The sequence below is a fragment of the Marmota marmota genome, unplaced genomic scaffold (assembly GCF_001458135.2).
Source record: "Marmota marmota marmota unplaced genomic scaffold, marMar, whole genome shotgun sequence".
Lineage (NCBI taxonomy): Eukaryota > Metazoa > Chordata > Mammalia > Rodentia > Sciuridae > Marmota > Marmota marmota.
The window spans coordinates 50,030,977-50,045,417 of NW_026000174.1; the positions used below are offsets into that span (position 1 = coordinate 50,030,977).

General features: G+C 39.2%; 1 protein-coding gene across 11 annotated transcripts in view; it reads right to left on the reverse strand.

Moving 5' to 3' along the window:
* The window catches only part of Lrrc4c (leucine rich repeat containing 4C), a 1,134,834-nt gene that overhangs the window by 163,105 nt on the left and 957,288 nt on the right, over nucleotides 1-14,441 (reverse strand). For 5 of the 11 annotated variants that reach the window (XM_048788633.1, XM_015477791.2, XM_048788631.1 and 2 more), the window contains exon 1: nucleotides 6,924-8,396. The exons of the other annotated variants lie outside the window; for them this stretch is intronic. The gene's annotated coding sequence lies outside the window, so the exon portion shown is untranslated. Of the gene's footprint in view, nucleotides 1-6,923; nucleotides 8,397-14,441 lie in introns of those variants that run through there. 11 annotated transcript variants of the gene reach the window in all.

Consider the following 14,441-nt stretch of genomic DNA (forward strand, 5'->3'; position numbering starts at 1 on the left):
AATAGTTGATGCTATCAGAAAGACTAGCTAGAGACATCTAGGACAGAAATGATGGGATCTGGACAATGGCAGTAATAGGACACACATAATCTAAGCTTAAGGCTGGATTTGAAGATGGGCTGGATAAGAGGGAGGCTAAAGACAAGGATATCACTGGAAAGAGAAACTATATAGGTTCCGGGAAGTGAAAAAGATGGGTAGTAGTTGTTGTATGAAATTTGAGAGGCCAGCAGGAGACTCGGGTGCATTAACAGGACTGAAGGAGATTTAGGAGTCTTGAGAGTATATGCAAGGTGGCAAAGAGTTCAGTTTCACCTACAAAACCAAACTCGGATGACATCGCTCAAAAACGTGGAGAGACTGAGAACAGAAGAGTCAAAGGGAAGGCACCAGCATTTAAGGAGTACAACAGGAAAACAGAAGGAGGATAAAGTAAAATGAAAGGAATGATCATGATCAATGCCCAAATCCCCCAAATCTCTGGAACAGTTTCAGGAAGCCAGTGGAGGGAAATGGTATCCCGTGCTACAGAGAGATCAAAGAAGAGGAGGACTGCAATCAGGTGTGAGGTCCACGCAGTTAGGATCCCATCTGGGGTACAAGTGTCACATCCAAAGTCCAAACTTATTAGCACTGATGGTAATTCTCATTTTCTAGATAATATGATAGCATTTCCCCAGGTTTTCTCTATAGTAGATATGGTGGGTCAGTTCAGGCCATTCTTCCTGGATCTTTCTTAGAAATTGTCCCCTCCTTACTTAGGGTCAAACTTGGATATTACTGAGGACTTACGAAATTATGCAAGGTATATGAAACTTGAGGACTTTGATTTCAGGAAACAGGATGGAGGGAAACAGCAGACATCCCGACCTCAGTGAAAATATTCAGATCAAGCACTAGATTCTGTGATAGTGAACTATCATGTTATTTGTTACCACTTCAACAAATTTGAGTCTACTGATTCTGATCTTGGGTCTTAAAGTGAGGAGGTAAGTAGCTTCCATTTCCAGCCCCATCTTTTTGATGCTGTATAAGCTAAGACAAATCACCCAGCCTCTGTTCCTTGAGTGAAGATCAAGGAGAAAAACATGTTATATTCTCAACACAATGTGGTGCATATCAAATGCTCAATATGTGGTAATTATTATTGTTATTAAGTTATGCTTCTAAACCCCATAAATGTTGAAAACATCTGTAACCATCGAAGGCTGCCATAAATCTGTACATAAGTTGAAATAAAATTGTTAGTATTATATAAGTTTTTTTGGTCATTTTAGACTTCATTATGAATTTACTGACAATAATATCAACAATAACATCACCTACTTTGAAAGTAGATTTGGCAAAAAAAAAAAAAATTCGCATACTCAGCAAATGTAATGCAAAACACAGATTTGATAGTTAAATGTTTCTATTTCTATAGAAAATAAGCACAGATTTCAAAATAAGGCAAAGAAGCTATTACTTGTGATTGAATCCCATTCATATGCCAAATACTTGCATATCTTAATGCTCCTAAAATAACTAGAAAAAAAAGATTTATAATTTTACAGTTGAGGCACTGAGGGTAGCAAGTTTAAATGGCCAAGGTAGAAGCCACCAGCTGGAAGGTGGTAACATAAAGGCGGAATCCAATGTTTGCATTTGTAATTCTCATAGTATAACTCCTACAAACCCTTCAGCCATTTACTCTGGCTTTTTACCCACATAGCTACCATTGCAATGCTCATTCTACTTTTCTCCCATAATACTATGCTATTCTTCTTCACATTTGAATAACCAGTTTCCTGCCATTAGGGATTATACATTTTTAATTCCTAGAAGTGCTGAACTTCTAAATTGTCAACTATCAACTCAGAATCCTAGAATCTTAGTACTTGGAGCAACCTCACTTTTTACCTCTAATTAAAAGAGGAGAATATAAGACCTATGGAGGTGAGGTAAATTGTCCAAAATGTCATAGTCCATTAATAACACCAAAATTCAGAAAAGTATGCTTTATTCAGACCTCAGCATTTTCAACATAAGGAAGACACACAATGGTGGTGGGAGTGATGGTGGTGGTGGTACTGTGTGCATGTGTGTGTGCGCGCACGCGCGTGTATATTAATTGACATTTCTCAGGCAACTTCTATAGATTCCTAAAAACAAGACTTGTTTATATGTGTGTGCCTACATGTGTGTGTGTGCAACGGTGTACACACTCAGTTGAGTCCATTAGAGGGGGTGCTTCTTAAAATAAATGAAGTTAGTCATTCAAGGACAACTGATTGCATGCACAGTATCTATCAGGTACTCCTCTGAGGAGCTGAGGACATTCCAATAATAATAAAAAAAAAAAAAAAAACAATACTCTTGCCCTCAGAGAGTGTTATAAGCACATTGTCTCAGCCACAAGATCTGTCTAACCAAATTTCAACTGTCAAATTTACATGTCTCCCGAGAAGTCATTTTGAAGAAAATAAAGATGTGGCAGATTCTTAATCCCCTTAGAGAGTCTCCTTAGACACCATTTACAAATCATTCTTTTTTTGTGCCTATAATATAAAATAATTAACAATTGATAATCTCACCAAAGTTTACATGGACACAAAATGCATTTTATAGAAATCACTGAGTATATTTCCCATTCTTTGCTGAGGGAATGACATTGACTGCACTTCCAAATATATGGTAAAACTGTAGGACCTTGCAAAAAAAATGGTTGTAAGGACTTATGTCCTATTTCAAACTTGATCCTGTCTACACATTTCGCCTTTTTAATCTATGTCGGTGAAAATGTGAATTTACAGTTACCTCTCAACAAAGACTATCTGTTTTTATTCAAACATGCATTTCATAACTAAAATCAGAGATGATCAATTTAAATGTGCATTTATTGAATGCTTGCTGTGCATGACATATGGTTTCTGATTTCATTCTCACACCAGCCAGTTCCAAGCAGTTCTATTTTACAGATAAGCAAACAGGCTCAGGGAGGCTAAATGGTGCATGTAACATGTGGCCCAGTGAAAAAGCTCAGTATTTGAATCCACTTTGGTTGATAGCAACCAAGTTTCACCTAATTTCTTTGTTATCTTTAAAAAGCACATAAAAAAATAAAATGTATCAAATGCTTATAGGATGTGCATACATAATTTCCATCTCTCCTTAAGAGAAAATGATCAACTTTGGAATACTTTTACAGAATTGATACCAATTTTAAATTATTTTCAAAAATATCATCAAAACGCAACAGACAACTTCCCAGTCCAACTCTGCTATTTCACAGATATGACATCAAGGATAACAATAATTACAATACTAGAAGTCCTTTTCTCCATGAAGGGAGAAGAATTCCTTAGAGGCATATTGAGGAGATGGACAGAGCCCAAGGCTACTACTGTAGAGAGTGAAATCTTGAACAATGACCATGATTGGCTCCCTCAGAAAAACCACTAGCAAGTTGGTTTTGGAAGATTTGCACATGTAAGCAATAAGACGTGTACATATACATTAAATTATCTTGATCCCATGCATTCTATTGAGGTTTTAGCCTATCACAAAGTAAAGACAGTTTTTTAGGTAATATAGGATTCATCATGAATAGCCTTCTAGTGAATCCAAATCGTGAACTTTGGGGTCTTAGTAGTAGTAAAGGAATTTTACACCTTTAACTTAAATTATATAATTGCATAGACTTTGTCTTTATTTTGTGCATTTCAGGTACCCACTATGTCCTATATAGCCAAAAGGATACATTTAATACACAAGAGCCATGCTGTGCAACTTTAAGAACAAAACTATACAAACATGATTTTTATTTTCTCCTAAATTCTCTTCTATGTTTTGCTAATGGTTTTCTATACTTTTTAACATAAATTCATTATTCACAATTTCTGGTCTGGAACAACATTTTATATCTAAAATGATATACTTCAGACAATCTGTCCTGATAAGACCGAAGACAAGGAACCTGACTACTAATGTAAGGTCACTTGCACAATCTCAGGAAGCAAATACAAATTAATTAATCCAAGAATAACCATAACAAACAGCCATCCTTAGAGGGCCTATTATGCTTGGGTTTTGCATAACATTACTTTTAATTCACAAAACAATCCAACAAATTAGATATTATCATTCCCATTCCACAAATGGGAAAATTGAGGGCCAGAGAGATTCCAAGTATTGCCCAAAGGACACAACAATTAAATTGCTGGAGGAACACATCTGCAATGTTAAAAGCAAATCTTGTAATACCTAGCAGATTTGGGCCTGTGCTTCTACCTATTCAAAAATGCTCCTCAGTGGGCACCAGCCTCTGCCTTGATATAAACTGGTCAGGTAAATCTCCAGTTCTACCATAGCCACAGTTCTTTCAATAGCCCATGAATAACTTGCTCTCAATGCAGGACCGGCTCTGGCTGCCAAGTCAAAGGAGCTTCAACCCAAGCTGAGTCTGCGTTCCTAACTGTAATGCTGGTGAAATGATTCACCACATGAAAAACATCCTTAGATGCCCTATTTGTGGAGGAGGGTGGGAGGACACATCTCAGCTCACAGTTTTAAACAGATTCTCTTTCCCTGTCTTTCCTTCCCTCCCTCCTTCTCTCTCAGGAATGTTGCATGTGTGTGTGTGTGGAAGGTTCAGTGACAGGTGCAATGTCAAAAAAAAAAAAAAAAAAAAAAAGTCTTTGAGGTCTAACTGGAATAAGCACTGAGGAAATGTTGATGTTAAGAAAAAATTAAAAAACAAAACAAAACAAAACAAACCCTCCACCAATGGGCAGACCCATCCTAATCCTAATCACAAGGCCAGTTTCCCATATGAAGCTTAGAGTTGAACTACAAAGTAGAAAGCATCAGAGTACTTTTTGTTCCCCCTTCTTACTTTTTGGTCTATTGTGCTAAGTTGTAGCTGATCAGAACCTTAACATAACTTGAGTCCTTCCATGACCACAGATTGTGAACTGACAATGGTCATATAAAACTAAGCAAGCAAGCAAACAAACAAAATGATGCCGAGAATTATGGTAAAACTATGCAGAAGACTTTAGGGAAGAGCTCAAGAAATAAACAAGAGTCCTGCAGGAGTGTTTTCATAGGTTGGGAAAGGGATTACCTGAACTGGGTCCCAACTGGAAACAGGTGCCCAGAAAAATAAATTAGAGAAGCACTCAGCTATTGGCTACTTTAGTTAAGGAGTAATAAAAAGGATAAGAATAGGTGCTGTGAGCAAAAGAACAGAGGCAGAGGCTTATAGTGGGGTATTTCTAGTGTCTGTTACTGCCTCCCTAATATAAATCTAACTCCACAGTTTTTTTAACAATTCTTCTAGGTCCACCACTCAACAGGACTGAATGTGCCCAACACTAAAAAGGAACCCAAGGGACAGCTGCTGTTCATCTCCTTTGGGATATGCTAGAGTTGTGGCTCTTATTTAAAAATAAATAAATAAATAAATAAATAGTATCAAAGCTAGACTTATGTGAATTATGAAAGAGAGAAAGAAAGAAACAAGGAAAAGAAAAAAGAATGAGGACAGAGAGGAGGGAAGAAGGGCAGGAAGGCTGGAGTTTACAATCCTTGAGATCTACACTGGTAGAAGTTTATTTCATTCTCTTGGGACTAGTGTACCCTCCCCTGACCCCTCCTAATAAAAATGGGAGCTGTGGTAACAGAACTAGCCATGCTGTGTATGCCTGACTCCTATCCAGTTTGGGTCTGAAACTTGTCTGCTGTTCTGAGGCTGTTGGTGAGTCACCTGTCTCATACTGTTTGGCCATTAACCAAAGAGTTACAGTTTCTCTAGGCCTCAGATTCTGCTTTTATTGGCATGACATCTCTGAGGACTCTTCTGGCACTAGTTATATGAGTCCATGATTCTGATAGAAGGCCCCAGAGAGGAACAGACAAGCGTGAAGCAGACTTTTGTAATAGAGTTGAGCTCCAGGACTCTGGCAGCTGTTGGGGAGGGAGGAGGTAATCCTGCAAGCCCTCAGGCTCTCTAAGCATTTTCAACCTCTCTTTCATCTTTATTTATTGACCCAACCACCCCTACCCCCAACAAAGCTGGCATATGACAAATATTGGTGCTCAACACAACAAACCTTTCCTTTGGTTTCTAATTCTAAGTTACCACAGGACATTAGATTCTGCTTATTTCTCAAGAGCTCTGTCCTAGTGATGGCTGGGAAGATTTCTGACATAACCCAAGCCAATTGCCCAAGTCCTTTACAATTATGTGCAATCTATTAGCCAAGGAAGCCATCAGTGAGAAGGGGGTTCTGTTGAAGAGAAGTGGGTCCTCCTTATTTCATTCTTAGCCCTGGTGAGAACTCTGTAAGGTGAAGACCATATTTAGAAGTGTGTGTGCAAGAGAGACTGTGCAAAGTGCAACCACCCCTTTCCACCAGTTTCCTCCCCCATGCCTACTCTCCAGCCTACAACTCACCCACCAGGCAGAAGCCATCCTTCACCTGCTTGGTTTATTATCATATTTTTGTGTGAATACATTCTGTTGATATGCAATGTCAGATTGGATAATGAAATTTAAATTGGGTCCCTTGGATTTCCAATAGCTATACTTTTGTGCTTCTAACTCTGGGGCTCCCATGTAACTTAAATATATTCTAGAGTGTCAATCACACAGTACCAGCACCCCACACTGCAGCAGCTTTCTTGGGGATATTTTTTTTTCTTACTGAACATTTGCAAAAGCGCTTCCCCAGGATGCAGACAACCTGCATCATTATAGCAAACCAGCTTATCGGTGAGCACAGCCTGATGGAGCAAATGCGAGGGCCACTCTGTCCCTTATTTTCTGTGCCCCAGTAGCCAGATCTTTTAAAAACCACAGGAGAAGGGGATATAAGGAGAACAAGAACACCAAATTAATGAACATTGTTTTACAAATAAATAAGAAAATAAGGATCACTCACTGTATTTCAGACTCATCACAGCAACATCCAGATGGAAATCCAGGTGGTTAAGAACAAGAGAAAACGCATGATCTTGACACCAAAATGAGAGGGAGGGGAAAAAAAAAAAAAGGTTGATAAAAAAAAATCCAACTGCAATTATCCGTCAATTTTAGTCAACATAGGCACAAATCCAACTGTGCTTTGCTGGTTTCTCTCCCCCAATCAATGCCTCATTCTGCCGCGGTCAACTTTTCTTCTCTGAAATTTCTTTGCAGATGTATTATTAATTTCCTCTCCTCTTGTGGGAAATTCAAAAAGAAAAAAAAAAAAAACAAGAAGAAGAAGAAGAAGAAGATGATGATGATGATGAAGAAGAACCACCATATCAGGTCTTTACTTTCCTAAAAAAGCCCCAAACTTTTCACTCCAAAAATATCTCCTTGGCGCACTTTCTCCTTTATAGAGAAAAATGAACATACTTTTCCTTCGTGGATCCGCGTTTTTTCATTTCCAATCATCCTTTTGGGGAGGGGGAGCAACTGTCTTATTATTATTTATTTGTCAGAAACACACCAATTCCCGCAGGTCTGCCACTGGCTTATTTCATTTTTCAACGCTCCCGGTGTGCACATACACACATTTGGGTTAAGATCCAGGTCTCAGAAGAAAAAGCTTCGTTCTTCCTTCTCTCTGGCACGATCAGTTTATCCACTGCGTTCGGCTCCCAGAGAGAGCTGCGTCCCGCATTCTTCATTTTTGCAAGGCACCCAGCAGCCACCGCCACCAAAAAAGTCACCTCTTACATAGTCGATTCCTTTTTCTACACCCCCCTTCCAAGAATTTGGGGATCAACTCCCCCCACTCGCTACCCTTCCGGCCGGCCCCTTTGCCAAAGATCTGATTAGATTTCGCATCACAACCCAGTGCGCAATTGGATTTTTGATTTCAGCCACCCGGCCAGCCACCTTCCCCTCTCCCCTCGAAACTCCCGGTTATATCCTGTCTCCTTCCCTCCACCGCCTCTGCAATTTCATAATCTCACGTTAAATGGAGTGCGGGGGGCGGGGGCGGAGGTAGTGGAGGAAAATTTCAAGGCTCCGTCAGCTGTCAAGAAATCCATTCCTCCCCCCCGCTAATTTTTTTTTTTTTTTAAAGGCTCGGAGTGGCTTTCACTCTGTCCCCGCCCCCACCCCAGCACCCGGTCCAGATCTTCCAGGTGTGGCAGAACTCCGCGATCAGGGCCAGGATCACGGGGGAGACGCGTGATGCGGTCCCTCGCCGGTGGCCCCTGCCAGCACCCAGGTCCCCTTCTCCTCCACCAGCGGACAGCAGATCCAGGGGCGCCAGCGATGGAAGTTCGGACTGGGCTTTTATTTCAAATGGGGAAGGCAGTGGTGGGACCGACGCGGTGTGGAACAAATTTTTAAAAGAAAAAAAAAAAAAGGAAAAAAAGAGAAAGAATAAAAAAGAAAGAAAGAAAGAAAGAAAGAAAGAAAGAAAGAAAGAAAGAAAGAAAGAAAGAAAGAAAGAAAGAAAGAAAGAAAGAAAGAAAGAAAGAAAGAAAGAAAGAAAGAAAGAAAGAAAGAAAGAAAGAAAGAAAGAAAGAAAGAAAGAAAGAAAGAAGAAACAGGAACGAAGGTTTTTCAAAAGAAAAAAAATTCCCTAATCGCTGGCTCCTCTCATCCTTCTCGAACGAAACTGCAGCTTTGATCTCATTTCCAGCTGCGTTGGGTACATTTTGGAGCCACAAGTTGGTTCCTCTTGGCGCAGACCTTTCCGACGCCGGCAGGTCCTCCGCGAGGAGAAGCGTTGTCAGGCGCACAGCCGCTCCTCGCCGACCTTAGCGCCATCGCCCTGGTTGGCGGCTCCCTACTCCGCAGAAACCCCGGTCCCCTTCCATCCACTTCGGCCGGAACCCTCTTCTTACCCCTTGCTCTCCTCCCTCCCCTCCTTTTTCCTCCAAATAAATAAATGCGCTTCCTGCGCCGGCTGCAGCTGCCTCCAGTCTAGGCTTTCTCTCGACCAATTCTACGTCCTATCATTTAGGGTCCTTGCCCCAAAGGCTCCCTTTCGGACTGCAGTCCCCTTCCCTTCTCTCCCCCTCTTTCTTTCCCCTTTCCCTTTCCCTTTCTCTGCTAGTGATCAGTAAAATACAATTACCCAATTACCTCCCATCATCTTAGCAGTGATTGGTCAATTGCATTAACACTTGAAGTCAGGGAAGAGGGGGTTGGAGCCTCTAAGGTGTGGCACTGCTGCCACCTGGAGGGCAGAACCGGAACAGCGGCATTTCAAAGCACCCCCCCCCACACACACACACACACACACACCACCACCATGCACACACACCCCATGCTAGGAGGTTAGTATTAGGCAAAGAAATTCAGGCTGTGAGGGAGAAGTTGTCCGTTTTTTTCAAAAAGCCTGCTTGTTTTCATCCGGAAAGCTAGGAGTTTTGAACTACAATGTGGAAGATATTGAAATCAAGTCACCATTAGGATTCAAAATGATCACCAAACACACAAAGCTGTTACTTTCAGATTGCAAGGTGAGAGCCTCTTGGAAATGAAGCAGGCTGGTCCCAAGGCAGGGATTAACATAGTACTATTCTTTAGAACTGGTTCCTCAGAAAGAATCAGAAGTAGCTCAAATGCTACTGAGGAGGGAGCCTGTGGTTGGGCAGAATAATCTCACCAGAAGGAAGCAACTGTAAAGGCCAGATAGGAGCCTTCAGCCTATGCAGTGTTGCAATAAATTGGCCTGTTCAGTTTGTACAAGACATCCACGACAGCTTGACAACTCAATTCCACATCCCTTGCTCCTAGATGTGGGCTTTCCCATCACCTAGAGTTAGGGAGGCAGTTGGCACATTTCAACTTCACTGGTCTCCTAAGAAGAAGGGACATGGCCCACAAAACAAAGATATTCACACTATGTTTATATTTGCTTTCTCTTTCCACTATGTAATACTTATAAGGTCCTTTCTATGAACTATAGTTGTTCCTTTTATGTCATTCAAATAGGAAACCTTGAGATTAGAAGTGCATAAAACTAGGAATGATAATTCAAAGGACAACAAAAAATTAAATCTGTGGCGAAGGGGGGAGTTGATAAATATTTCTGTTTCAAATTTTCTATATAATGATCTTTTTGCTGATTTTCTTTGTTTTTGAGAGATCAGAGTATGTACTTAGTTTTAAAACAAAGAGAGCAAACCATTATGAGAAGTAGCATCAGTCAGAAAAGCCTTTTTACTAAAGGAACATCAGAGGCATATCCAAGTTCATACCAAATGTTCTTTCTACTTTTTTTCCTGTTTCCTTTATAGTACAATATATAATCCCATGCTCAGACTTTAAAAAATTTTCATCTATAAGTTTCTTAGGGGGCTAAAAATTTGCTGTAATATGGACCTTAGATATAATAACCTGCAAACAAAAGACCTTTCTTCACACATGGATTGTAATTCATTAAAATCCCTCCACCTTTTTGAAGGTTTTCATGTAATTATTAATCATGTCAAAATGCATATCTGTTGAGGGAGATAGGCATTGCTTCTATTTTTTAATAAATGCTGCACTGATTGAAAACATTAATAGGCAGCTGAGTACAACTTCAATTTTTGGGTTTTATTAAATATTTTTGATCTGAAGGGCAATTTTTTAAGAATTTTAATTTTATGTGGTGCTGATGATCGAACCCTGTGCCTCCCACATGCAAGGTGAATACTCTACCATTAAGATACAACTCCATCCCTAATTTGTGTTTTTTGATTGCAGCTTATCAACAACTAAACCATTGAAAAGCATATTCACCATCTTCTCTAGATGGCTTCAGAGGAGTCTACACTCTGTTTCGGAACTATGCTGGAAAACATGAGAAATAAAAATGTATATTTTAGGGGTTTTGACTGCAAGGGAAAAGGCCAGTGATTTGTTTATTCAGAGCTGGTTAATAGCTATCTACCAGACATCTTTAACACCTCTTAGAATGAATTAATCTATTGAACAAAAACAGCAGGGAAGTATCGGTGTTAGTTAATCAAAAAGGAAAAGCAAGGAGTCCTCATTCCTGTTAGCTATCACACCGGCAGCAGCTGCAGTACCTTTTCCCACATCTGCTATTTATTTGCACTATAAGAACTTGGCTTAGTTATTTGACTTTCATTTTTAGATTTAGCTTCAACTGATAATTATATGTACAATATGTTGCTAGATTTCTCACATTAAGCCCACTGTTAAGGATTGGGGCAGGGCATCCCACCCTCAATGGAAGGTCCCTGCAAAGTTATATAACACAAGAGAGTGAAGAACCAGGGTGGTCATCACAGTCAACCACACCCTCTATCTCTGACATCACCTTATTTAATACTCAAAGCCACCTCCTGAGAGGTTTTGAGGGTGTGGAAAGTGAAATGCAAAGTCACATACTTGGTAAATGACAGCCAAGCTTTGAACCCAGACCTATGCAATTTCTAATTTTCTAGTTTTGCTTTGACTTCTAGGTTGTGGGTAACATGGGGAATGCCTCTAAGATAGCCAGAATCACACAGTCATCAGCACTGATTCCTAGAGATGAACTTGTAACCCTGTGGGGAAACAGCATTGTCATATTTGTCACTGAATGACCTTACTAAAAAAAAAATTGAAATAAATAGTGAATAAACTAAATGTCATAAAAATACATGAGCAAATTTAATCATTGTTAAGAACAATGTAAATATAGATAGTTATACAGTAGAGGTTGCTAGGTACTGTCAATAATGACAGGGTCTGTGTTCAGGTAAAATTCATCATAAAAGCTCTGTTAGAAGAAATAATTGTCTAATCAGTAATTGGTCACATCTTCATACTCTCAATTAGTCTGTCTAGTTATCAGGGAAAGGACAAAATGCCATTGGAATGAGATGAGTTGGAAAAGGAGAGGCAGGGGTCAGCATGACATGTTTGTCCCATGGACATACAGAGCTCCACCCCGATTCTCTGATTTCCAGACATTTGAGTAGTGAAACACAATTATCAAATTATTTTACTGTGTCTTGGTGACTCTAACTGGTGTAATCTTTAGCAAACAGCAGGGGACAGTATCTTGTAATCAGAAATACAAAATAGGAAATAGAATGAATTCAGTAACTTTGCTTAAAAATTAAAAATATAGAAGTGTGTATTATGTTTATTAATTAGATTTAATAGTCTGTAGGCTACTCTATTGAAGAATAATACATTCTTAAGCAGTGAAGCTTTATTCTGTGTTATTAATTCTGGAAATTGATATTCACTTTTTACTTCCAACACTATTACACTAGGACCAGAATAGCCTGTAAAATAAGTGCATCAAGCTTGCCTCTGTAGTTACACAAGATGACATGAGTTAACTTCATCAGATTCACTTTTATTTATTCATTTATTTATTTTGTACTAGGCCTTGAACTCAGGGGTACTCTACCACTATATCTGTTAGTCTTTTTCCTTTTTATTCTGAGACAGGATCTCACTAAATTGTAAAGGTTGGATTTGAATTTGTCATCCTCCTGCCTCAGCCTCCTGAGTGGTTGGGATTTCAGGTATGCACCACTGTGCCTAGTAGATTAACTTCTTTTTTTAGAAATTACTTTGATGTTAAAACACCAAAATTAGTGGGGATTTACAACATGTGTGGTGCTAGATAATATTTCATACATGTTGTATTCCAGAGCTAGAAGATCCTAACAGCCATCTATTCTTTATTCCTTGAAAAAATGGATAAGGAGCCAAAGGTCCCAGTACATTTGCAAATCTCTACATTTTTGAAAGGTCTACCCTTCATGATGACTACCCCAATATCAGTCCTCACCCCATATAGTCTTACTTTCCTGTGCTCTTATGCTTCTAAAAATATGTACTAAATTTGGGCTGGGATATAGCTCAGTTGGCAAAGTGCTTGACTTGCATGCACAAGGCCCTGGGTTCAATCCCTAGCACCATAAAAAACAAAACAAAAATATGTACTAATAACTAGCATTTAATGAGAGCTTACAAATACCAAGCATAGTTCTAAGTAGATTACAGATTTCAGCTCATGATATTGTCCAACCATGTAAGGTAGATAGCATTCCATATCATTTAAGAGAAATTGGGGTTGAAGTTAAATAAAAGCACCCAGCTAGGTAGTGAAGAAGGCAAGATTGTAGCCCTGATTAATTCACTTCAGGGACTGTGGGTGTTAACAAATACTTATAATGGATAGAAATAATTTGCTCCCAGTCTGTATTCCCCTGTAAATCATGATAGATCTCAAAAGTGCATTTTCACATTTCTAATGCTTTGTATATTTTTGAGTGGATAAATGTCTAAGATTATGATATTAGGAAATGGAATGGCCTACATATTTTCTCTCTTATCCAATATTCTTTCTACTGCAGTATACAAAATGTTAGAAAGATGAGATACTTTTTACAATCATTGAAATACAAAAAAAAAGATAAAGAGAAAATGAGACCAAAAGAGATGATTTCATCAGAGAAGTATATGACTTTTGAATCAGTTAGCAATTGATTCTCGATAAAGCAGGCCATGACTTAGTAGCTGAAAACAACAATCATTTATTTCTCATGAGTCTGAAGGGCAGAGACTGGTTAAGTGGCTCTTCTCATCTTGGCAGGCTCAGTGTTTGATGATCTAGAATGGTCTTGGCTAGGGTCACTGGGCCAACCAGTACAATCCATGACTCACTCTCCCCTTTCATCAGTTTGGCCCAAGCATAATTCCTGTCACTGGCAAAATTCCAAGAGAGCCAGCAGAAAAGGGGATGAGTGTTTTTTCAAACTTCAGTGTGAATTGGATCAGTTGATTTCCCACTGGACAAAGCATATCACTTGGTTAAGCCCACTGTTAAGGATTGGGACATGGCATCCCACCCTCAATGAAAGGTCCCTGCAAAGTTATATAACACAAGAAAGCGAAGAACCAGGGTGGTCATCACAATCAACCACATCCTCTATCCCTGACAAAGAGCATATTTCTTTAATGATTACTGGGTTTTACTGGCAAGAAAATTTTCCATGTTTGGCACAATTTAAACAAATTACTTATTCCAACAGATGAATCATAACTTTCCCTTATGTGCAAGGTCTGATGGAAGACCTAACTACTCAGTTGTCCCAACTTTCTTGATGACATTCGTTGCTGCTGTTATAGGAGTGGTTCACACATCTACCTGTTGTTTTGTGTTATTTTGCAGAGACCAGTTACAACTTCCTATGCATACTCTTTGCCTTTAGTGTTTCTTCTTACTCATTCTATATCCTCTCTAATACCCGCTAACTTGGGAAAGAGAAGAGCAGATGAGAAAGTCTAAGGGAATAAATGATAAAGAAAAAATCCATTCCATATATAACAATAAACTACAACACCGGGGAAACTATTTGCAATGTATATTTAAAAAAGACCAAACAGATTCATACTCTAAATACATGAATAGTTTTTATAAATAGCTAAGATGAATGGAGAAAACCAGGACTAGTCAATTTGAAGAATAAATCCCTACTTTAACACTTAT